We start from the raw sequence: 24,696 nt of genomic DNA, 5'->3' as shown, positions 1-24,696 counted from the left end.
CAGAGGTAATGCCCACAAATGGTTTCATGTCAAGAGTGAAGAGGTGTCCCTTTCATTTCGATTTCTTCAGAATCTCTTTCGTTTCATTGCTGGAGATAATACTTCCTTCCTCACCAAAAAGAACCTGATTACATGTTCCAACCACTTGTTGTGATACACTAATCAGATTGTGCTTTAAACCTTCAACATAAGCAAATTGATTCACGGTGAATTTTCAATTCGTCACTTTCCCATAACCTTTGAGTTTACATTTTTGGTTGTTTCCAAACTTCACAACTCCGTCATTTTATAACTTTTAAAATCTCTCAAATTTTCTTTCCTGCCAGTCATGTGACGCGACCATCGATTTACCAATTTTCATCTTATTGCTCGTCACATAGTACATGCGATCAGTTATAAAAATTTAGGACCCCAAGACCTTTTGGGTCCTTGGACATTACTTTGAAACACATTATGCAACGAAGAACCTAAGATCCAATTATAAACTTTCGATTTAAAATTGTTAATTAAGTAAATTTCATTGGTGTTTGGTATCCAATATATAATCATACAATGGGGAAGGTTGAACATTGGTTTTCACTTTCTCATCTTTTTTCTGATATGCATGAATTTTCTTGTAACATCCAGAATTTTATGTATGTTATTGTATGATTGAATTCTTGAGGTCTATTGAGTGACTCGACTAGTTGGGAGTCCAACTTGCCGAGTAAGGTCGACTTGCTATGTGGGATTTAATGAATGGACTCGACGGGTCGGGAGGCAGACTCGCTGAGTTGGTGCGGGGCATAGAAACCCTAATTTCCCAGTGTTGGGGCCTATATAAGGGAACTTATTCCCCCATTTCCACCTCATCAGTTACCTTACACCTCTGAGAACAAACCCTAATTTCTATTTGAGCTAGAGAGTGAGAGAGAAGCTCATTTATGGTTCTTATGCATGAATTGAGGAAGAGGATGAGGTTATCAAGCAAGGAGCTGGAGGTGAGGCTGTCGGATCTAGTGATTTCCTGTGCAGAGCTCCTGAGGAAGGTATGAATTCTTCACCTTTCTTCTTAGTTTGGATAGATCTCATATCTATGGAATTTTAGGGCTTTTTGCCATCTTTTGTTGTGTTTTTGAGTAGAATGATTTATCAAAGAGACTAGACCTCAGATCTTGACCTTGTAAGATCCTTAGAGTCTAGGTGTCCCAACTTTATTCATCCATATGAGGGTTTTTGGTCTTAATCATTCATGAAGGGCTTGTATAAGCATTTTGGAACAATAACATCGTGCATGAATGTAATGATCGAAGCTTTACGTGCTTTTTGAGCCTTGAGATGACAGATCTAGTGTTTAGAGTGATGTATCTATTTGAAATCGTCTGAATGAGGAATCAGATCGAAGGGACTCGCCGAGTCCATGGCCTGACTAGACGAGTCAATAAGGGTTTGTCCCGATGGGTTTGATTGGGCGATAACTCAGCGAGTTGGGGATCAATTCGATGATTTGAGTTGGATGTTCTTGTGTCACACCCCGAAACAAAAGGCGGAAACATTCCGGGGCGGAGGACATCATGAATATCGCAACCAATGTACATAGTAAGCAAAGTAAACAACCATTACATTACATATTAGAATTTACATTTGTTTAAAAGTAAAGTGTTACAGATGTTATACATATATATATATATATATATATATATATATATATATATATATATATATATATATATATATATGAACAAAAGTAAGACGTGTCTTCTACGCACTCGGTCTTCGCCAAAAGGATCATCGGGTACTTGTCTAATATGTACCTGAGAATACAAGCATTTTGAAAATCAGCATAAAGCTGGTGAGTTCATAAGCGGTTTTGTTTTCTGAAAATGAATAAGTTTCCTTCTGGTTTTCTGAAAAAGTTACGAACCCAAGAAAATCCCATATTTTCTTAAAAGTAAAGTTTAGTTACCCGTTTGTTACCCAGTTTGATTAAGAACAATTTGTTATTTGATTTTGACACACTCTGGTTAAGAACAAGATCAGTTATCCCAGGAAAAACCCTTATTTTCCTAAAATGGTTGTCAAGTGTTATCGAATCTGAAAGTAAAGTACAAGTATCTACCATACTGAAAGTGTGTGTGTGTGTGTGTTAAGTGTCCTGAAAGTTTGGTTACCTTTAAGTGTACATTAGTTTTAACACTTATATAAAACTAATAAATAAGTATAAAGCTTTCATAATCTTGATTGCGAGTTCCTTAACGATACTTCAGACTAGTATGACTTGGAACGGGGCCAATATCTTTTATGACTTTTGTCACCCTTGAACCTTTCGGTTCGGCTGTAGCTAGCAGCCAGGTGCGGGATAGTCAATCTGGTATAGATCCATACACTCAAGTCACGCTCTCCCTTCCGGAGATTCTGGTGATAGGGATAGTCCTCCACTCTCGTATCTAGGGGAAGTGTTACAAAGGACGTGTCTCCAATCTTAAGATTTATGAATTTAAAACTGAAATTATTAATACGGAAACCCTGTTTTATTGGTCCTTTACTCTCGTATCTAGGGGGAGTACTATTTAGGACCTGACTAAGTTCTAATGATACATGTCCTTCACACTCATATCTAGGGGGTGTTTTATTAAGGACAACACAAAGGTTCTATGATTTCTAACAGTATATGAGTGAACAATCAATTGCGAAGTGTAAATTATAACACTATAATATAAGAATTGAAATCGGTTTGAAAAATAACTCTGTAAGTCAAACAATTTGTTAATATGTTTTCAATTCTTAAAAGTGTACGGATTATGAAACAATTCAAATAAAATAATGAATTCAAGTAAAAGGTATTCTTGTACTTTTGCTTGTATTCTCCCCCTAAAAAACATTGAAAAACATTGAAAAAGGATAGGGGTATGAACTCACCAGACCAGAAAACATGTCGGTTTGGATGCTAAGTATCGGTTCGAGGCTTGATAACGCGTGAGGTTCCTATGTAATATGAAATGATATAAAAATGTATCTAATTAGACTTTAATCACTAATTAGATATGATTATACACTCCAAGACGCGAAAACACTTCAATTCATGTGTTTGGAGTGACCCGGGTGACATCTATGGACGTATAGGGCTTTGGATAATGTGTTTACTCTTCAAGAGTAAACTCCCTATGGAGTTTTCGGCCCTAAGACCAACTCCACATGAGTTCACGGCTGTGAACTCATGGATGAGGGGTTTTATGTTGCTAAATGGTCAAATTTCACTTGGGGAAGGTTGCTATGATTTAATCTAAGGCATAGGAATGAGTTTAACCACCAAAGGTATTACCAATTGGATTTTACGGCTATAAACTAGGAATTTACGGCCATAAGCTCCTATATATCCATTCTTTTCATGAATTGGTGGCCCTAGATTAATCATATGTGATTCAAACCAATTTTACAAGCCTTAGAAAGAATTTAGGGCATCATTTGACTTGTGTATGTGAGTTTACTGCCCAGGAACCCGTTCGTGGGGGGTTTTACGGCTGTGAATTCCTATAGGGAGGGTTTTCATCATCTTTATGGCCCCTAAATCGATTGTGGTTGATTCTAGAATTTAATCCAAGGCTATTAGTGTGTTTAAGTGGCATTTAAAGACTTCAATTTGAGTTTACTCTCCACGATAATGAGTTTACCGGCCAATCATGTTATTGGGAAGTAAGCTCATGTTTACTCCTCAAAAGTTGGATTCAAGGTGTCCTAAGTCAAATCCATTAAGTCCTTAAGTCGAATCCAAGCTCCATAAGTGATTTTGGAGGGTATTTAGGCTCTAAAACCCAACTTATATGTGTTCACGGCCCAAGAGCATTCCAGGGCCGTAAACACATGTTTATGGTGCTAAATCGTAGATTGAACACGGATTTGGAAGCTAGAAAGGTTGTACAACAAGTTAGGAAGGTTACCTTGATGATTTGGAGCTTTAATTTGATGATTTTGGACCTAAAGCTTGGATTTGAGGAGAGAGGTTAGAGAGAGAGTAGTGAGAGAGTGCAAAAGCTTCAAAATGAAGTCTTTTGGGCTTTAAATATGTTCTATGTTCGGGACACAGTGGAATTCTACCCGATGCTGACGTTATACGATGCTTTTGGTCGCACCCGATAAAGTTGCCGTAACCCGATATGGTCGATTCTAAAATTTTCCGATTACTAAAATGGGGTGTTATTATGAGTTCAAAATGTGTTTGGACATCCTTTAAGTCATAAAATTAAACTCAAAGTTAATGACTTAATTTAGTAACGGAAACGGAAACGAATTTAAAAACGACGAATTTATTAACCGGAAGGGTTACAAATGGTGGAAAGAACTTTGGGTTGTCACATTATCCCCCCGTTAGAGGGAATTTTGTCCCGAATTCAGAATTAAGATACAAATCATGGATCTGGAAAGAGATGCGGATACTTCTGTTTCATCGGATCGTCAAGCCCTCAAGTGAACTCGGGTCCCTGCGTGGCATTCGAGGGAACCCTTCACTTATCGGGAATACGACTTGTTTTGTACGTTTAACCTCTCGATCTATGATTTCGATTGGTTCTTCCATAGGGTTCAGACTTTCGTTGATTTTGATCTCATCAAAGGGATTATTATGGTTTCGTCGGGTAGGCACTTCTTATGAATAAAGATGTGGAATACTAGATGGATGATGCTAAGTTCTGAAGGTAGTCAGAGTTTGAAGGTTACGAAATCGATCCTAACGAGGATCTCGAAGGGTCTAATGTACCATGAGTTAAGTTTTCCGTGTTTTCCATGGCGTACCATGTCTTTCTAGAGTAAGACCTCCAACAAGAGGGTACATCTTTCTATGTCAAAATGGTTAGGGTTTTGGCGATTCAGGAAAAATTTTGGATGAACCTGCAATAGTAGCCAACGAGACCCAAGAATTGACGGGTTTCTGTGGGTATCTTCGGTGCCGACTAATTCTCCATTGCTTTGATCTTAAGATGGTTCCACACGTATGTCTTCATCATCTACTAGATTACCAAGGAAAATGGTTTGACCGATGGGCATCACTATGAACTGATAGTGATTATATCGAGTCTGGCATACTATCTAAGGAATATCACTCTCATGGATTTGTAGCTGATGGTACCTTGACCTAAAGTTTATCTTTGAGAAGTGGCTAGTTCTCTGAAGTGGATCGAAAAGGTCATCTGTTCAAAGAAAGAGGATATCGGTTTTGATGGTCAACTCATCAAGCTGACTGGATAACTCCTGCATTTCTACTGGAGCTAAGCGATACGGAGATTTGGCTACTGAGGTAGTTCCAGGAATTAGGTCGATGTGAAATTCAACCTGATGTTTGGAAAGAATTCTCGAAAGCTATATAGGAAATACATCAGGAATGTCACAGTCTTCGGGGACGTTCTCGAGGTCTCTAACTTCCTTTTTCTCATGGATTACATGGGCTAGGAATGCATGGCACTCCTTTTGGGGAAAACTCTTGAGTTTTGATGCACGAAATGAAACGAAGGTTGGAACTGAATTTATCGCCGTAGATCGTGAGGGTCTGATCAGAGAGGAGATTGGGACGGATGGATTTTTCAATGCAAGGGTATCAGCATGATTGGGACTCAACCAGTCCATGCCACAGATAACATCAAAACTATTTATGGAAACTGGCATAAGATCAATGGATGAAGGATGGTCGTTTAGAGTAAGGGTACAAGCTATGGATGTATCGATAAAGTTTTCTTTCCCACTGTTAGGTGTCTCGATGGTGAATGTTTCATTTACTAGTTGAGAGCTAAGATTAAGAAGATGTCTGAGTGAATAGTTAACAAAATTTTCTTTTATCACAAGAATCGAAAAAAAAAGGATTGCAGGCGTAAGAGTTGTTGAGGAGGAATATACCTAAGGCGACGGTGGGATCAGCGGCTGTCTCCTCTCGTCCTATTGCTAGAACTCTTCCGGTGTTGCCAGTCGTTGCTGCATTGGGGCAATTTCGCTTAAAATGCCCGACTTCTCCGCAACCGTAGCAGGCCTGACCAATGCCCACTCCGGAAGCTTGATTGGTTGATTGAGTTGGTGTCTTGCAGTTTTTCGTAGTGTGACCCTTTTTGCCACAACTATTGCAAAACACCTCTAGACATGGGCTGGAAGTGAGGTGATGATAGTTGCACTTGTCACAACTAGGGAGGGTTCTAGCATACCTACTGGTAGGTGTTCGAGCTAAGGATCCAACAACAGAAACAGCTGCAGGGGTAGTAGTAGCGTGAACTGCCACAGTTTGCTACCTCTTCGAAGACTCCTGCGATGTCTGACTTTTCTTCTTCTTCCCAATTTTTCTTTTCTCGCCACTCCTCTCTGTCGGCTCAGGAGTGGTAGCTGCTTCCTCAAGGTCATCACTATGGTCGATTAAGGTTTGTGCTAAGCAATTGGCGTTGTCGTATGTATCCGGCCTCGCAGCTAAGACGTTTCCTTTTGTTGGTTGGGTCAGCCCCCAGATGAATCTCTCTATCTTCATACTCTCCGGGGTAACCCTTCCCAGGCAGAGTAGCACCAAGTCATCGAACCTGGAAGTCTAAGCGGCAATATCGGAACCCTTCATCTTCAGGTTCCAGAGTTCGTGCTCTAATTTCTGCAGTTCGACCCGAGGGCAGTAGTTAACCAGCAGAAGTTCCTTCATGGCTTCCCAACCCATGGCTTTGGCTACAGGTAAATTTAGGGAATTGACTCGGCCGTTCCACCAAGTCAGGGCTTTATCGATGAAGGTGCAGGTGGCGAACATCACCTTATCAGATTCTGAACAGGCACAAATTTCAAAGATAGATTCGATTTTCTCAAACCATCGGGTAAGGGAAATGACACCTCTAGTGCCATCAAAGGACGTGGGTTTAGCGTTCATGAAATCTTTATCAGAACAATCCTTTCAGTGTCACTGGCTACCTTCTTGGTTTTGAGGCTAGGGACCACCTCCTGAACCATCTGGGTTCCTTTGAGAGATGGCAGCTGCCACCGCGGCAGTAACAACTACCTGGAACATTATAGGATCAAATTGGGGAGGAGGTGGTGGCGGACGACAATTCTTGTTCTTTGAACTATGTCTTTTTCTTGGAGGCATCTTGATCTATAAAGATCAGGAAAGAGAGGATGGTAAGTCCTCTGAATTGAATCAAGAGATATGACAAATATTGAATTCTATTAAGCGATAAAGCAGGAATGAGTTTTCAAAACAGATAAATTATCGCTAAAAGAATGATCGAGGAGCAACGTTGGAATGAGGATTTCTCTAACAAAGCTGGCACTAGAAATACTCCCATAGTATTTCGTGATTCGTTGCGACGACGACTCATTGTTTGGGTATTGGGTAAGTCTTAGGCATGCTGAACACTACAGTCACTCCCAAGCACATGTTGGCCGTGTCTCGAATAAATATAGTTGGCCAGGCTATATTGATCCTGGATACGACTACATAACTGCTCAGGTTTAACCGCAGGGTACAACACCAGTTTACTTATGTTTTGTTCTACTTGTAGTTACGGATTTCGATGGTTAGGTATACTTATATACTTTTTGAAATTACTTATACTTTGAAGTATACTTTTACTTCAAAGCACTTAGGCCCCTTAGTGTTTATAGTTTTATACCATGTAAGGTTTGGTATACTTTATTCACTATAAACAAGGGCTCTGATACCAATCTGTGACACCCCAAAACCGAAGGCGGAAACAATCTGGGGCGCAGGACATCATGAATATCGCAACCAATGTACATAGTAAGCAAAGTAAACAACCATTACATTGCATATTAGAATTTACATTTGTTTAAAAGCAAAGTGTTACAGTTGTTATACATACATACATACATATATATATAGATATATATATATATATATATATATATATATATATATATATATATATATATATATATATGAACAAAAGTAAGACGTGTCTTCTACGCACTCCATCTTCGCCAAAAGGATCATCGGGTACCTGTCTAATACGTACCTGAGAATACAAGCAGTTTGAAAATCAGCATAAAGCTAGTGAGTAGATAAGCGGTTTTGTTTTTTGAAAATGAACAAGTTTCCTTCCGATTTTCTGAAAAAGTTACGAACCCAAGAAAATCCCATATTTTCTTAAAAGTAAAGTTTAGTTACCCATTTGTTACCCAGTTTGATTAAGAACAATTTGTTATTTGATTTTTACACACTCTGGTTAAGAACGAGATCAGTTATCCCAGGAAAAACCCTTATTTTCCTAAAATGGTTGTCAAGTGTTATCGAATCTGAAAGTAAAGTACAAGCATCTACCATACTGAAAGTGTGTGTGTGTGTGTGTGAAGTTTCCTGAAAGTTTGGTTACCTTTAAGTGTACATTAGTTTTAACACTTATATAAAACTAATAAATAAGTATAAAGCTTTCATAATCTTGATTGCGAGTTCCTTAACCATACTTCAGACTAGATATTACTTGGAACGGGGCCAATATCTTTTATGACTTTTGTCACCCTTGAACCTTTCGGTTCGGCTGTAGCTAGCAGCCAGGTGCGGGATAGTCAATCCGGTATAGATCTATACACTCAAGTCACGCTCTCCCTTCCGGAGATTCTGGTTACAGGGATAGTCCTCCACTCTCGTATCTAGGGGAAGTGTTACAAAGGACGTGTCTCCAATCTTAAGATTTATGAATTTAAAACTGAAATTATTAATACGGAAACCCTTTTTTATTGGTCCTTTACTCTCGTATCTAGGGGGAGTACTATTTAGGACCTGACTAAGTTCTAATGATACATGTCCTTCACACTCATATCTAGTGGGTGTTTTATTAAGGACAACAAAAAGGTTCTATGATTTCTAACAGTATATGAGTGAACAATCAATTGCGAAGTGTAAAGTATAACACTATAATATAAGAATTGAAATCGGTTTGAAAAACAACTCTGTAAGTCAAACAATTTGTTAGTATGTTTTCAATTCTTAAAAGTGTACGGATTATGAAACAATTCAAATGAAATAATGAATTCAAGTAAAAGGTATTCTTGTACTTTTGCTTGTATTCTCCCCCTGAAAAACATTGAAAAACATTGAAAAAGGATAGGGGTATGAACTCACCAGACGACAAAAACATGTCGGTTTGGATGCTAAGTATCGGTTCGAGGCTTGATAACGTGTGAGGTTCCTATGTAATATAAAATGATATAAAAATGTATCTAATTAGACTTTAATCACTAATTAGATATGATTATACACTCCAAGACGCGAAAACACTTCAATTCAAGTGTTTGGAGTGACCCGGGTGACATCTGTGGACGTATAGGGCTTTGGATAATGTGTTTACTCTTCAAGAGTAACCTCCCTATGGAGTTTTCGGCCCTAAGACCAACTCCACATGAGTTCACGGCCGTGAACTCATGGATGAGGGGTTTTATGTTGCTAAATGGTCAAATTTCACTTGGGGAAGGTTGCTATGATTTAATCTAAGGCATAGGAATGAGTTTAACCACCAAAGGTATTACCAAATGGAGTTTACGGCTGTAAACTAGGAGTTTACGGCCGTAAGCTCCTAGATATCCATTCCTTTCATGATTTGGTGGCCCTAGATTAATCAAATGAGATTCAAACCAATTTTACAAGCCTTAGAATGAATTTAGGGCGTCATTTGACTTGTGTATGTGAGTTTACGGCCGAGGAACCCATTCTTCGGGGGGTTTACGGCCTTGAAATCCTATAGGGAGGGTTGTCATCATGTTTATGGCCCCTAAATCGATTGTGGTTGATTCTAGAATTTAATCCAAGGCTATTGGTGTGTTTAAGTGGCATTTAAACACTTAAATTTGAGTTTACTCTCCATGATAATGAGTTTATGGCCCAAGCATGTTCTTGGGTAGTAAACTCATGTTTACTCCTCAAAAGTTGGATTCAAGGTCTCCTAAGTCAAATCCATTAAGTCCTTAAGTCGAATCCAAGCTCCATAAGTGATTTGGGAGGGTTTTTAGGCTCTAAAACCCAACTTATATGTGTTCACGGCCCAAGAGCATTCCAGGGCTGTAAACACATGTTTATGGTCCTAAATCATAGATTGACCATGGATTTGGAAGCTAGAAACGTTGTACAACAAGTTAGGATGGTTACCTTGATGATTTGGAGCTTTAATTTGATGATTTTGGACCTAAAGCTTGGATTTGAGGAGAGAGGTTAGAGAGAGAGTAGTGAGAGAGTGCAAAAGCTTCAAAATGAAGTCTTTTGGGCTTTAAATATGTTCTATGTTCTGGACACGGTGGAATTCTACCCGATACTGACGTTATACGATGCTTTTTGTCGCACCCAATAAAGTTGCCGTAACCCGATATGGTCGATTCTAAAATTTTTCCGATTACTGGGGTGTTATTATGAGTTCAAAACGCGTTTGGACACCCATTAAGTCATAAAAGCAAACTCAAATTTAATGACCTAATTTAATAATATAAATGGAAACGAATTTGAAAACGACAAATTTATTAACGGGAAGGGTTACAAATGGTGGAACGAACTTTGGGTTGTCACATCTTGAGACTTCCGAGGAAAGGGATGGACTCGATGAGTCGCAAGAGTGCACTCGATGAGTCAGGTCAAACATGGACTGTTGACTTGAGTTTGACCTCCGTTGACTTTAGGGTTTTGTCAACATGAGTAATGGAGACCATGGAGGGGTAAAATGGTCTGTTACCCAATTCAAGAGTTAAAGAGAGAAGAATAACTTTTGGTTGCATAGAGTTGAGAATCAAGTATTTATTGAGATAGCTACCCTATGTATAGGCAGTGGATAGTTCGAGATTCGAGTACGGGGATGCATGCTTGTTGTCGAGGTGAGTATTCTCACTATACTACCTAGAGTGGTAGTTATGTGTGACCAAAGGGTCTTATGTGCTTACTTGAGTTGTGCGTTATTTATGTGATATGTATATTTTTTTTTATTATGTGATGTTGAGATTGGACCATAGGGTCCAACGAGCTCTAAGACTAAAGGGTTCTCACCTAAACCGCACCAAAGGGTCCAACGAGCCATGAGGCTGGAGGGTCCCAACCAGACCGAAACAGAGGGTCCAACAAGACATGGGACTGGAGGGTCTCACTGAGACACACAGACCAAATCTTATAGTGTTATAGCCTCGAGTGGCTAATATGATATACGTGGTATTTTGGGGAACTCACTAAGCTTCGTGCTTACCGTGTTATGTGTTTCAGGTTTTCTCAGGATCGCGGGAAGGCACCGGGTTGATTGTACACTAGTGAAAGAGTTATGTTTTGAAGATCTTGGATTTTAATCAAACAATTATGGAGTTGGGATTTTGTAAATTAAATCAATGAGATTATGTGAAATATGTAATGAGAAATATCCAATTTAAATGAAAATTTTATTTGAAAATTTACGGTGTTACAAGTTGGTATCAAAGCCTTGGTTTGAGGGATTCAGATGCACCTTCGGGTATATCTGGACTCAAACTGAAGATTTGAGAAAAAATTTCAAAACAAACGATTTTTCTAAAACTAGCAAGAGTTTTAAGAGAAAATCAGAAGGAGCAGTGGGTACAATCAGCCAGAGCTCGAACGATGATTTCTTAAAATACCCTTATTTTGTTTTATGAGATACCTATGAGATACTATTTATGCATGGTAGAGGATAGGCTAGGTATTTCATATTTTAGGGCTAGAGTTGCCTGATTTGTGATTCCTTAGCCTAGGAATTGTTGCTATCTGTTATGTGCCTTCAGTGTGTGCTGGGTAAGTGTATCTAGCAGAAATATATCCGAGGTAGAGTTTTGAGTAGAGGAGTAATCTAGGAGAGATACCTAGATGAGGATCGGAGGTGCCTTTTGAGATAGTAGTTACATACCCGCATGTGGTAGACTTGCTTGAGTTCGGTGACACCTTCTAGGTGTGAGCAGAGCAAATAGAGTTGTAACCTAGAGTGGTTTTATGTGATGGTGGAGATTATTCGATGCCCAAATGTTGCTTGCTTCGTGCTTTGTGGAACTCTAGATGATGGGAGTGAGCTACTAAGTGAATATGAAAGTATTCAGGAGGTAGATGGTTGGCATCAGGAGGAGTTCTTCAGCAGCTGATGGCAGACAAGTGTGAGAACCTAGTAAGAGCTTAAGGAGTGAGCTTAGTCAGTTGAGTACATTAATAAAGGAGAATATTTTGCTCGAGAGCGAACACGCATGACGGGAATGGTGATTGAGGAGGTGGGGAAACTACTTACAAAATCCAGAACGATCCGTATGGAAAGTATGGGTAGATGTGGTAGGTAGTATGGGCCCATACTACTGAAAGCAGATGACCCATACTCGAAACAGGGAGAATTCTAGAGGTTCTAAGTAGCATATTGAGAGGAGATAGCATGGTTGAGTACCATGACTCATGGCGATTATGTTTGATATAGTGTCTAAGTCCATCACTATATTTGCTATGTACTTGACCCAACCCGGCATGGTCCATTTGGGTTGCACTTCACGCGAACAATTTATGGATAATCTTTTGAGAATAGTATAAGTTATGATTTATTAATATATTATAAGTTCTAATATATTAATATAAAATCATATTATTTAATTAGTATTGATCTATAATTAATCTAGGATGAATTTAGAGATCAAAAGTATTACTAATTAAATATGGGCTCTTATATTTATATAGTGTAGGCTAATGCTTATTTGGAATGGGCTAGGCTTGCTCGGAAAGTCCGTGGATACTCCATGGAGCTTTAACCCATGAATCTCATGGAAATGAAGTGACATGGGTATTAGGGTTTACATGGATGTAACCCTAATCCACCACACTATATAAAGGAGGCTTTGGTTCTTGAAGTCACACTAGTTGTGGTGAGAAAAGTAAGAGGGCCGATTCAAGATAGTTGTGACTATTCTCTCAACGTTCCAAAGTTTGTGGTGATTTGTGATTTCCATTTGAGGCATCCACACTATTGGTGCTAGGCTCTAAAACTCCAAGCAATCAACTACAACTACAAGGTAAGTAATTCTACTAGCTTTATTTGATTCAAGTTCCCCATGCCATGCTAGATAGGATAAGAACCTTGGAAAAATAATTATTTGCATGTATCTTAGTTAAACATAAATCCAAGGTTTCTAGGGTTGCATGTACACGATAAGAGTGTTAGAATGCTCAAAACCCATCAGTGGTATCAGAGCCTAGGCTTGTTTGTTTGATACTTGATGCAAAATAAGTGGAAAAAGTCGATTTTTTGCTGTCTGCCTGCTAAACTCGCCAAGTCCATGGGGGGACTCGCCGAGTTCATGTGTAAATTCATCCTACCCGCCGAGTAGGTTCGTGCACTCGACGAGTAGGAGCCTCAGAATGCAGATTTTTGACTTTTGCTGCTGGAAATGGACTAGAAACATTACCCTAAACTGTTTTGGTGTTATAAAACTTGTTTTAGATGGTGTAATGTTTATGCTAATCCATTTACAATGGCTATACTAAAAATTTACAAGTTTTTTTGAGTAATTTATGATTCTTGAACTGTTCATATTCATGTTCTTGAACTTATGAAGATTAAATGATCATAGGAATTGTTTGTGACCTACTTGGTAGTTTAATTCTTGATCATAATCTGTTTTAATGGAGTCCATAACTTGTCCTCAAGTTATGGAAAACCAAGAGTCACACATGAATTAAAACCATTAAAACAACACAAGAGTTAGAAAAATGAAAAGTCTTCATTTTAATACTCAATTAAATTCATATGTTATAAGAAATGAAGAGTTTTGAAAGATAACAAAACTTGGCCTCAAGTTTTGGAGCAAGTAAAGTCATGTTTAAAACTTTAGTTCCAACCCTTAGAATTTTAAAAGTTAAAATTCAACCCTTATACTTTATAATATTATAAGTTAATATATATATATATATATATATATATATATATATATATATATATATATATGTATAAGAACAAGTCGTCTTACCGCTAGTACGCCTCATTCACGAAGCCGGTCTATAAGGAGGGTATAAGGTTGTTGCTTATAAAATGTCAACTTAATGGGCTCCCACTCTCACCCATTGCTTCCTTGATCGATGGAGGGTCGTTAGCCAAACGGGTAGGACAAGGACTTATAAATTCTTATTAAAAGTATAATGATTATACTAAAGTAAGTAAACTTTATTGAATTCCCAATCTTAGTTATTTTAGGAAAATGTGAATAAGGTGCTAATCCATGAAATTACACTTTACACTTTGTTTAAGTCGTTAGTGGAGCGTGTGTGGTTAACCGGCACACTAACTTGAACTTAACAAGGTTGGTAGAGGGTGACTTACTGTTTATCATAGTATCGATGGAGCGTGTGTGGTTAACCGACACATCGATTGAGGGGTAATACATTAAGGGTACCAAAGTAATTTGCATGGTTACTTCACACCTTGTTTTATGATCCTCGGCATCCTAGTCACAAAAGTTGAAGGGCACAGTCGAGATTGAAACATGCCATTGAAGAAAGTTCAATGAATCTCAAAGAATCTAGGCGTTTCTAAACTAATTTAAACCTAATGAAAAATTTCGTTTTTCGTGGTGGAAATTTGTGAATCTTCGTTCACCTACCTTCAAATATCATATAGCTTAGATTACGGCATCCCTCTTCTAAGTTATAAAATATTGTGTTGGGTACTAGCCTTAATACTATATTTGGGTGTTTTATTAAGGACTATATCTAAATCTAATCTAATTTATTCCTTCTTCTTTTCAGATGTCTTCCAATAAAAACGCTTCTGGCTCTAACCCTACTAGTTCCTTCTTTCTCATGAATCTTTGTGGGAGAGTCATCTTTGATGGATCCAACTTTACTGTTTGGATCAGAAACATCAGGTTGGTTACTCGGTATGAGAACAAAGAATATGTTCTCCACAAGGAGTTAAAGGTACCTGAGCCAACTGCTACTCCTGAAGAGCATGCATCATCATGGCCACCATGACAGCCGAGCTCCAAAAGTCCTATGAGGACTATTATCCTTTTGAGATGCACCAGGACTTGATGGACTGCTACCATCAAAGTGCTCGTCAAGAGCAATATGAAATAATCTCCTCCATGATAACAAACTGAATGAAGGATGGTGAACCCATCACAGGCCACATGCAGAAAATGCGAAGGTATGTGGACCGTTTACTGGAGATTAATGTGAAATTCCCCGAGGAGTTAGCAATACACATCATTTTGCACTCCTTACCATCGTGTTATGATCAGTTAATGCATGACATATCACATGAACAAGGAAGAAGTCACCCTCAGCAAACTTCAAGGACTCTTGAAGACCGCTGAAAGTGGTCTAAAGGGTAAGTCGGTTGTTACTACTCCTACTCCTACTCCAACTGCAGCCAATGTCTTGGCAATCGGGCATGGCAAAAGGAAGAAGAGAAAGAATCCTTTTATGTGTACCAAGGGTAAGACCCATGAAGGCTTCTCTTCAGGCAAAACCAAGAAAGGTTTTGTCACTCCTTTTGCTAACCCTAAAGAGGCTAAATGCTTCTATTGCCATGAAAAGTCGCACTGGAAGCGAAACTGCCCAAAGTGCCAGCAAGATTTGAAGGATGGGAAAGTAAAACCCAACCATGCAGGTATATACACTAAATTGTCTAATAACTCACCTCATTCTAAGTCTTGGGTCCTTGACACAAGTTGTGGTATTCACATATGGTGTGATTTGCAGGGACTAAGAAGAAGCGAGAATATGGAGCAGGAAAAGATAAACTTGATCATGGGAAACAACAAAGCTTCACCTGTCACCAAGATAGGAGTTTATTCCTTAGTGCTAAATAGTGGGTTTACATTAGATTTGAATAAATATTATTATTCGGCAGAAATGGCAAGAAATGTTATTTACTTTCATGCATTGTATAAACAGAGTTTTACCTTTTATTTTGATAATAATAATGGTAGTATCGATGCTTTCTTTAATAAAGTTCTTTATTTTAAAGTAGTACCTTGTGATGGTGTGTATGAAACTGTATCTGTTGTAGATAATCTAGGAAATAATGTATTGTGTATTGACTCTTCCACTAGCTTAGATAAAGCATCCTTATGCCATTGTCGTCTAGGACATGTAAGCAAGAAACACATAGGCCAACTCCAAAAGGATGGAGTCTTGGAGTCATTTTTCCTAAAGTCATATGATAGTTGTGAATCTTGTTTACTTGGTAAAGTGACAAAGTCACCTTTTACTGGCACATGTGCTAGGGGTGATGGTTTGTTGGACCTCATACACAAGGATGTGTGTGAACCCTTCAGAACCGCCACAAGAGATGATAATCGGTTCTATGTGACTTTCACTGATGATTTTAGTAGATATGGATATGTCTACTTAATCAAACATAAGTCAGAAACATTTGAGAAATTCAAAGAGTTTAAGCAAGAAATGGAGAATTAGTTGGGCAGGAACATTAAGATGCTTCGATCCGATTGTGGTGTTGAGTATCTTAGTACTGAGTTCCTTGAATATCTTAAGGAATATGGGATGATCTCCCAATTGACACCTCCTAGGACACCACAGTTGAATGGTGTAGCTGAGAGGCACAATCGGACCTTGTTGGACATGGTTCGTTCCATGATGAGTCGAGCTTTGCTACGAATCTCATTTTTGGGGGTATGCCTTAGAGACTGCCGCCCATATCCTTAATCTAGTCCCTACAAAGAAGGTTGCCAAACCACCTCACGAGATGTGGACTGGAAAAGTTCCCAATCTAGACCACATCAAGATTTGGGGTTGTGAGGCTTTTGTGAGACGCGAGACTCACGATAAGCTCGATCCATGAAGCGAAAGGTGTATTTTCATCGGCTATCCACATAAATCCTTTGGCTACATCTTCTACATACCCAGTGATAATGTGGTCTTTGTAGCAAGAAGAGGATTCTTTCAAGAGAGAGAATTCATGAGCCAAGGAGACAGTGGGAGGAAAATTGACCTTGAGGAAATTCAAGAGTGTTGTGAAGGTACCTCAAACCCTAGCCCTCAACCTGAGGAGGAAACTCTTGTTGAGCCGACTGAATAATCTATACCTCTGAGGTGTTCCACCATAGTTAGGTATGTACCTGAGCATTATTATGGTTTCCATATTACTGTAGGAGGTGAGTCACTTATCAGTGAGAACACACTGGTAGATCTGGATGAGCCTAACAGCTACACGGAATCCTTGGTAGGCCCTGAGGCTGCTAAATGGAAAGAGGCTATAGATAGTGAGATACAGTCCATGTATGACAATCAAGTATGGAACTTGGTTGACAATGTACATGATCGTAAGATAGTTGTGTGCAAATGGATCTTCAAAAAGAAGACCAACATGGATGGTAATGTACACACTTATAAGGCATGGCAGGTTGCAATGGGTTATTCTCAAACTACGGGAGTTGATTATGATGAGACCTTTTCACCAGTTGCCAAGATTAAGTCTATTAGGGTTCTGTTAGCCATTGTTGCATTTCATGACTATGAAATATGGCAAATGGATGTGAAAACCGCTTTCCTTAATGGAAAGTTGGCTGAAGATGTTTACATGGATCAACCAGAGGGTTTTGTCAGCACAGAGTACCCCAATAGAGTATGTAAACTCGAGATTTATGGATTGAAACAGGCACCTCGCAGATGGAATCTTTTCTTTTATGAGAAAGTAAAAGAATTTGGATTTTCAAGGAGTGAAGATGAATCTTGTGTCTATATCAAGGCTAGTGGGAGCATAGTCAGCTTTTTGGTACTATATGTGGATGACATACTACTCATGACATTCCAACCCTGCAGGAAGTGACGCCCTGGCTTAGGAAGTGTTTCGCTATGAAGGACCTTGGTGAAGCTGCCTATATCCTAGGGATAAGGATTTTGAGAAACTATAGTAAAAGACTAATTGGACTTAGTCAATGCACATTTGTGGACAAAGTGTTGAAAAGATTCAACATGCATAAATCCAAGAATGGTGAGTTACCCATCCAGAGTAATGCTAGATTGAGTAAGACACAAAGCCCTTGTACTGAGACTGAGCTAGCAGAAATCAGTCGAATACCTTATGCTTCAGCTGTAGGACAAATCATGTATGTTATGACGTGTACTCAACCTGATGTAGCCTTTGCTTTGAGCATGGTTACCAGGTATCAGGGGAACCATGGCAAGGCACACTAGACTGCGGTAAAGAATATCCTCAAGTACCTACAGAGGACTAAGGACCGAGTCCTTACCCTCGGTGGGAGTGATGACTTAAGAGTTGTAGGGTACAGTGATGCTAGCTTCCAGACTGACAAGGATAATTTCTGCTCTCAGTCGGGCTGGGTCTTTACCCTAAACGGAGGGATAATTACCTAGAAAAGTTCCAAGCAGGAGATAGTGACTGATTCCGTTTGTGAATCAGAGTATATAGCAGCAAGCGAGGCTGCAAAGGAGGCTATATGGCTAAAGAACTTCATTGGAGACCTTGGAGTTGTACCAGCTATAAAGTAGCCAACGGAGATTTTCTGTGACAGAAATAGTGTGGTTGCCTTAGCTAAGGAACCAAGAGATCATGGGAGATCTAGACACATTGACAGAAAATATCACTTTATCAGACATCGAATAGAATAAGGAATCCTTGTGGCAAAGATGGTATCATCGGATGAGAACCCAGCAGATCCCCTCACGAACGGACTGACTTGGGCTAAGCATCTGCAGCATGCTCGGAGCATAGTGTTGAAGGATGATATTAGTTTTAGATGTTAGATAATCTTGAAATTTGTAAAATGTAATTGACATTTGATGATAAATAAAGGTTGTTATTTATAAGTAAAGTGTTGCTATCACTTGTCAAACGTTTACTATTATTTCTTTTTGCATGTTTTGACTTCCAGAATAATTATGTTATGATTTATATCATATTATTCAAACTCTCCACAGTCGGTCATATGTTGGAAGTAGATATGAATACATATTGTCATGGGTTGGCTTGTAGAGGTCTAAGATGTTAGACAAAGTGGGGCTACAACACTCATGAGTGCTCATAAGTTATGAGTATTATATTCAACCCACGCTCACTAGTATCACTTCATGGAATTTATAAAACGTGCCTTTGTGAAGTTTATCTCTTCCTTTTATGATTAGAACCGATATCTAGGCCCCTCGATGATTTTGTTTTAACCTATGTACCTGACACAGTCAAACCTAAATTGATGTGTTTAGTTAAGTTCTATGTCAAAAAAATCGGAAATCGGGAAACAAATGCTGAACAATAAGCAAGACCATGTTCCATGTATTTGTCCGGCTGATATCTAGAACAAAGGATTATATGATCACTTATCTAAAATGGCGCGTTCTAGTTCAACAGAGTTTAGAGAACTACGATTGCTGATCGGTTCCTGGAGTCATACTTGCAACTATAGTTATTAGACTTATCCAAGTGGGAGACTATTGGATATAGTGTCTAAGTCCATAACTATATTTGGTATGTACTTGACCCGACCTGGCATGGTCCATTTGGGTTGCACTTCACCCGAACAATTTATGGATAATCTTTTGAGAATAGTATAAGTTATGATTTATTAATATATTATAAGTTCTAATATATTAATATAAAATCATATTATTTAATTAGTATTGATCTATAATTAATCTAGGATTAATTTAGAGATCAAAAGTATTACTAATTAAATATGGCCTCTTATATTTATATAGTGTGGGCTAATGCTTATTTGGAATGGGCTAGGCTTGCTTGGAAAGTCCATGGATACTCCATCGAGCTTTAACCCATGGATCTCATAGAAATGAAGTGACATGGGTATTAGGGTTTACATGGATGTAACCCTAATCCACCACACTATATAAAGGAGGCTCTGGTTCTTGAAATCACACTAGTTGTGGTGAGTAAAGTAAGAGGGCCAATTTCAAGATAGTTGTGACTATTCTCTCAAGGTTCCAAAGTTTATGGTGATTTGTGATTTCCATTTGAGGCATCCACATTATTGGTGCTAGGCTATAAAACTCCAAGCAATCAACTACAACTACAAGGTAAGCAATTCTACTAGCTTTATTTGATTCAAGTTCCCCATGCCATTCTAGATAGGATAAGAACCTTGGAAAAATAATTATTTGCATGTATCTTAGTCAAACATAGATCCAAGTTTTCTAGGGTTACATGTACACCATAGGAGTGTTAGAATGTTCTAAAACACATCAAATTAGTGCTTCTAGTTTTATCAGTTATCCCGTTGTCATTGATTAGACTGAGATTAGATATGATAGAGTGTGGGGCCAGAGGGCCATGTTGAATGAGTTTCTATGGAGCATACCTTGAGAGGGAAATCGAGTTAGTTTCCCTGAAATTTTGGTGAGACGCAAGTTGGAGTGCCAAGACTTAGGAATGAGTAGAGATGGTGCTTTATGAGGAATCCCAGTCTGAGTTGACCAATCAAACAGTAGTGGAGATGTCACTTTCTGTGACCACGAGTTGTGCTATTTCCATTTCCTGTAAGGAGCAGAAGACGTTTTGAGCTTCCGGTTTCTGAGTTTGGAGGTAAACCCTGTGGGGTAGCATGGATTGCGATCTTTCACCTGAGTATCTGGGCAGTACGTCTGTTGCAAGGTAATATTATAGTATGAGAGGTTCATCAGTGATGATTGAGATGGTCAAGGACAAGGATATAACCTATTTGAGGATAGTAGGGCATATGTTAGCAAAAGTATTGGGTGGCCAAGAGGAGTATTTTGGGGGCGGTGGGTCTCATTTTCTATGATGGATATCGAGTGTGTAGGGAGGTCTCTACTCTCATGATAATTCTCATGATGGGACATTGGTCGTGGAGTCGAACATGAGGAGTGTGATAGTTCATCATTTTCAGACTATGAGTCATGGCTACTGTGGGACATTTGAGATGTCTGATAGTGTATTAGTGTGTGATTTTGGATGACACGTTGGGAAGTTTTTCGAGGATTTTATCTGAGATTTGAGATGTTTGGAGTTGTTTTTCCTCTATCAGGAAGATCATCAGGTGTTATTTGGTACTTTCCGGAAGTAAGCGTGATGTACCTGGTGGAGCAGTCAGTGGAATAGATTGATGATGTTCCAAATGGTGATGGTTCGAGCCCTGAGTAGGGGAGAACCGAGTATTTTATTAAGAGTATCAGAGATTTGTTTAATGAGCGGTTAGAGGACTGGATATAGTGACCTACAGTGCGGATACATGAGACCAAGATTATTGGTGGTCGACGTGAGGTCAGAGCGAGATAATGCAGGTTGTACGTGTTCAGGAAAGGATGAGTGCCTCCACGGAAGGTGACCGATAATTCGGAGACCTTGTGGTGGTTAGGAGCTCTTTAAGGTTGTAATGGTTATTTCGAGATGGGTGGCTTGTAAGATAGTTCGGCGGTTGAGGATTTATGGTTCAAGGTATGGATTGTTATGTGCACTCAAGGAAGGGGTAGAAGTTGATTGGGCAACCAAATTCAGGGTCGGTATGTATTTTTTTGCACGGGTTTTGAGTAATAGAGAAGGGAGTTTTAGATGGTCGTTAACGTGGTCTGAGCCATTAACGATTCCTCCAGGTTTCCATTGAGAGTTGGAACATTCCGAAGTTATGAGTTGTGCAAGAAGAAGATCAGTTATGAGATTCTGAAAGGATGCGTTGTTGTATCTTTGTATAATGTCGTAAGTAGGGGATCGGTGGTTGAGACATGACATCGTGATGTTCTGTGATGGTGTGCTAAGGTATCCGAGTAGAATGCCCTGAATTTCGAATTATTTTTGAGTCTTGAGCTTTAGACGACAAGTTGTGCATGAAGTATCTACGGTTCTAGTGGGAGCCCTTTGGTTATTGACACCAAGTGGGATTATTTAAGAATGTGGTTTGCAGCAGAGAGAGGGTGTTGTAATGCTACGGAGAGCCGTAGTACTCACTAGCCAGAGAGAGGGTGTTATGATGCTACGGGGAGCCGTAGTAGTCACTAGCCAAAGAGAGGGTGTTGTGATGCTATGGGGATCCGTAGTACTCACTAGTCAGAGAGAGGGTGTTGTGATGCTACGGGGAGCCATAGTAATCACTAGCCAGAGAGAGGGCGTTGTGATGCTACGGGGAGCTGTAGTACTCACTAGACAGCGAGAGTGTGTTGCGATGCTACCGGGAGCCGTAGTACTCACTAGACAGCGAGAGGGTGTTGCGATGCTACGGGGAGCTGTATTATTCACTGGGCAGCAAGATATTGTTGTGATACTACGGGGAGCTGTTGTATTCACTAGTCAGTGAGATGGAATGCTATGATACCATGGGGAGTCGTATTATACACATGTCAGAGCATGATGCAGAAGATTTTTAGGCTTGAGTAGCCTTAATATTCGAGTTTTTGGAGGCCTGGTGGACAGACCAGGGCGAGACTAGGGTATCCTCAATGATTAGGAATTGTGTTATTCAAAGTAAGGTGTGAGTATAACAAGTTAGAAGGAATTGGATAAGTCATGTACCCATGGGTTGCGGGTCATGGGTCATGAGTAGAGTGGTTCATTGGGATGAGTGGTTCCGATTCTGGTGCGAACCAGACTCTCAGGTTTGAGTTTGGCCCTGGTGGTGCGTTGGGTAGGCGAGATGAGATTCCAGATTCAAAGACGGGTTCAATGTTGAGGGGTATTGGTTGTCGTTTGATGTCTTAGACCTGAGTAGGCCAATGAGTTGGTACGGGTGGTATCGCGAGGCGCATGAAACTAATGAGTAGTAGACGATAGGGTCAGGGTTGAGTCGACCTTCGGTTGGGATTGTAGTATTCGCTTGGGGTAAAGAGAATTTCATGACTTGTGTGTCACAACGGGCCGAGATAGTTGTTGTGAGAAAGAAGTCGGCGAGACGTTCAAGGGCATGCTTTGGGTAACCATTGGAGGTTCAACTGATGGGTCGGGAGTTGACCTGGTGCTCAAGTGTTGAATGGAATATTGGGGATGAAGCTGGAGCTTATGATTTTAGACGGCTGAGGATATTTCTGAGTGAGCATGATTATTTCTTGTGTCTAAGGATAGGACGTTGAGAGCTCATTGATCCGGTGGGTTTCGATTGCAGAGCAGTGGATGGGTCTCTGGTGTAATGTGACCCTTTTCGTTCCTTGTAGTGTGATTTTGATCATTTAGTATGTCTGGTATGAGTGATCGGTAGCTGATTGTTGGACCCTGTTTTGTGAAAGTCAGAGGGGCAGCGACTTATCGGGGTCTGTTATTCAAGAAGCGAATAATATGGTAATATATTGAGAGGGTGGTCGGGCAGTGGTTCAGGTCATTGGAGTTTCTAGATTTTGGAAAGCCAACAGGAGGTATCTTAGCAGTGGAGAGGTCGGTTCTGTTCCAAATTTAGGAGTTCCTGTTCGGATTCGGGTGTCCATAGAGAAGGATATCGGGTTCGGTACGATATCATTTCAGTGGTGCTTTTCGGGTTAGAGGTTTCGAGCTATGTGTGGTTGAGGAGCGATTTCGAGGGCGAAATCTTATTTAAGCGGGGGAGAATTGTAACATCTAGAATTTCATGTATGTTATCGTATGATTGAATTCTTGATATTTATGGAGTGACTCGACGAGTTGGAAGTCCAAATCACGGAGTAGTGTCGAGTTGTCGTGTGAGATTTAATGAATGAACTCGAAGAGTTGGGAGGCGGCCTCGCCGACTTGGTGATGGGAAGAGAAACCCTAATTTCCCGTGGTTGGGGCCTATATAAGGGAACTTATGCACCCATTTCCACCTCATCAGTTACCTTACACCCTTGAGAACAAACCCTAATTGCTATTGGAGCTAGAGAGTGAGAGAGAAGCTCATATTGTGGTACTTGTGAATCAATTGAGGAAGAGGATGAGGTTATCAAGCAAGGAGTTGGAGGTGAGGCTGTTGGATCTAGTTATTTCCTGTCCAGAGCTCCTGAGGAAGGTATGAAGTCTTCACCTTTATTCTTATTTTGGATAGATCTCATACCTATGGAGTTTTGGGGCTTTTTGCCATCTTTTTTTTGGGTTTTTGAGTAGAATGAGTTATCAAAGACTCTAGAACATAGATATGGACGTTGTGACATCCTTAGAGTCTTGGTGTCCCAGCTTTATTTATCCGTATGAGGGTTTTCGGGCTTAATCATTCATGAAGGGCTTCTATTAAAATTTTAGAGCAATAACATCGTGCATGAATGTAAAGATCAAAGCTTTACGTGCTTTATTGAGCCTTGAGATGACAAATCTAGTGTTTGGAGTGGTGGATCTGTTTGAAATCGTCTAAATAAGGAATCAGATCGAAAGGACTCGGCGAGTCAATGGCCTGATTCGATGAGTCGATGAGGGTTTGTCCCGATGGGTTTGATTGGGCGATAACTATTGGATTAGTATCTAAGTCCATAACTATTTTGGTATGTAATGTTGGATTAATGTCTAAGTCCATAACTATAATTGGTAAGACTTGACCCGACCCGGCATGGTCCATTTGGGTTGCATGGCATCATGCATTTAGATAGACTATAATGAGAGAAATAACACTTAAGGTTTGTTAATATATTATAAGTTCTAATATATTAATAAGATTATTTAGTTAGTATTGATCAAGAATTAATCTAGAATTTAATTAAGTGATCAAAGGAAGATTAATAAAATATATGGGTTGATTATGTAAATCATCCATACTTGCATAGTGGGCTAAGACTCCATGCATTATCAAGTTGGGATAAAACCCATAGGATGCTCCATGGATGATCCATGGTGTATTTGAACCCATGGATCCAAGGAAATGGAATGCCATGAT

This window comes from Lactuca sativa, chromosome 1 (assembly GCF_002870075.4).
Source record: "Lactuca sativa cultivar Salinas chromosome 1, Lsat_Salinas_v11, whole genome shotgun sequence".
Taxonomy (NCBI): Eukaryota; Viridiplantae; Streptophyta; class Magnoliopsida; order Asterales; family Asteraceae; genus Lactuca; species Lactuca sativa.
Note: the sequence above shows the minus strand (reverse complement) of the source record.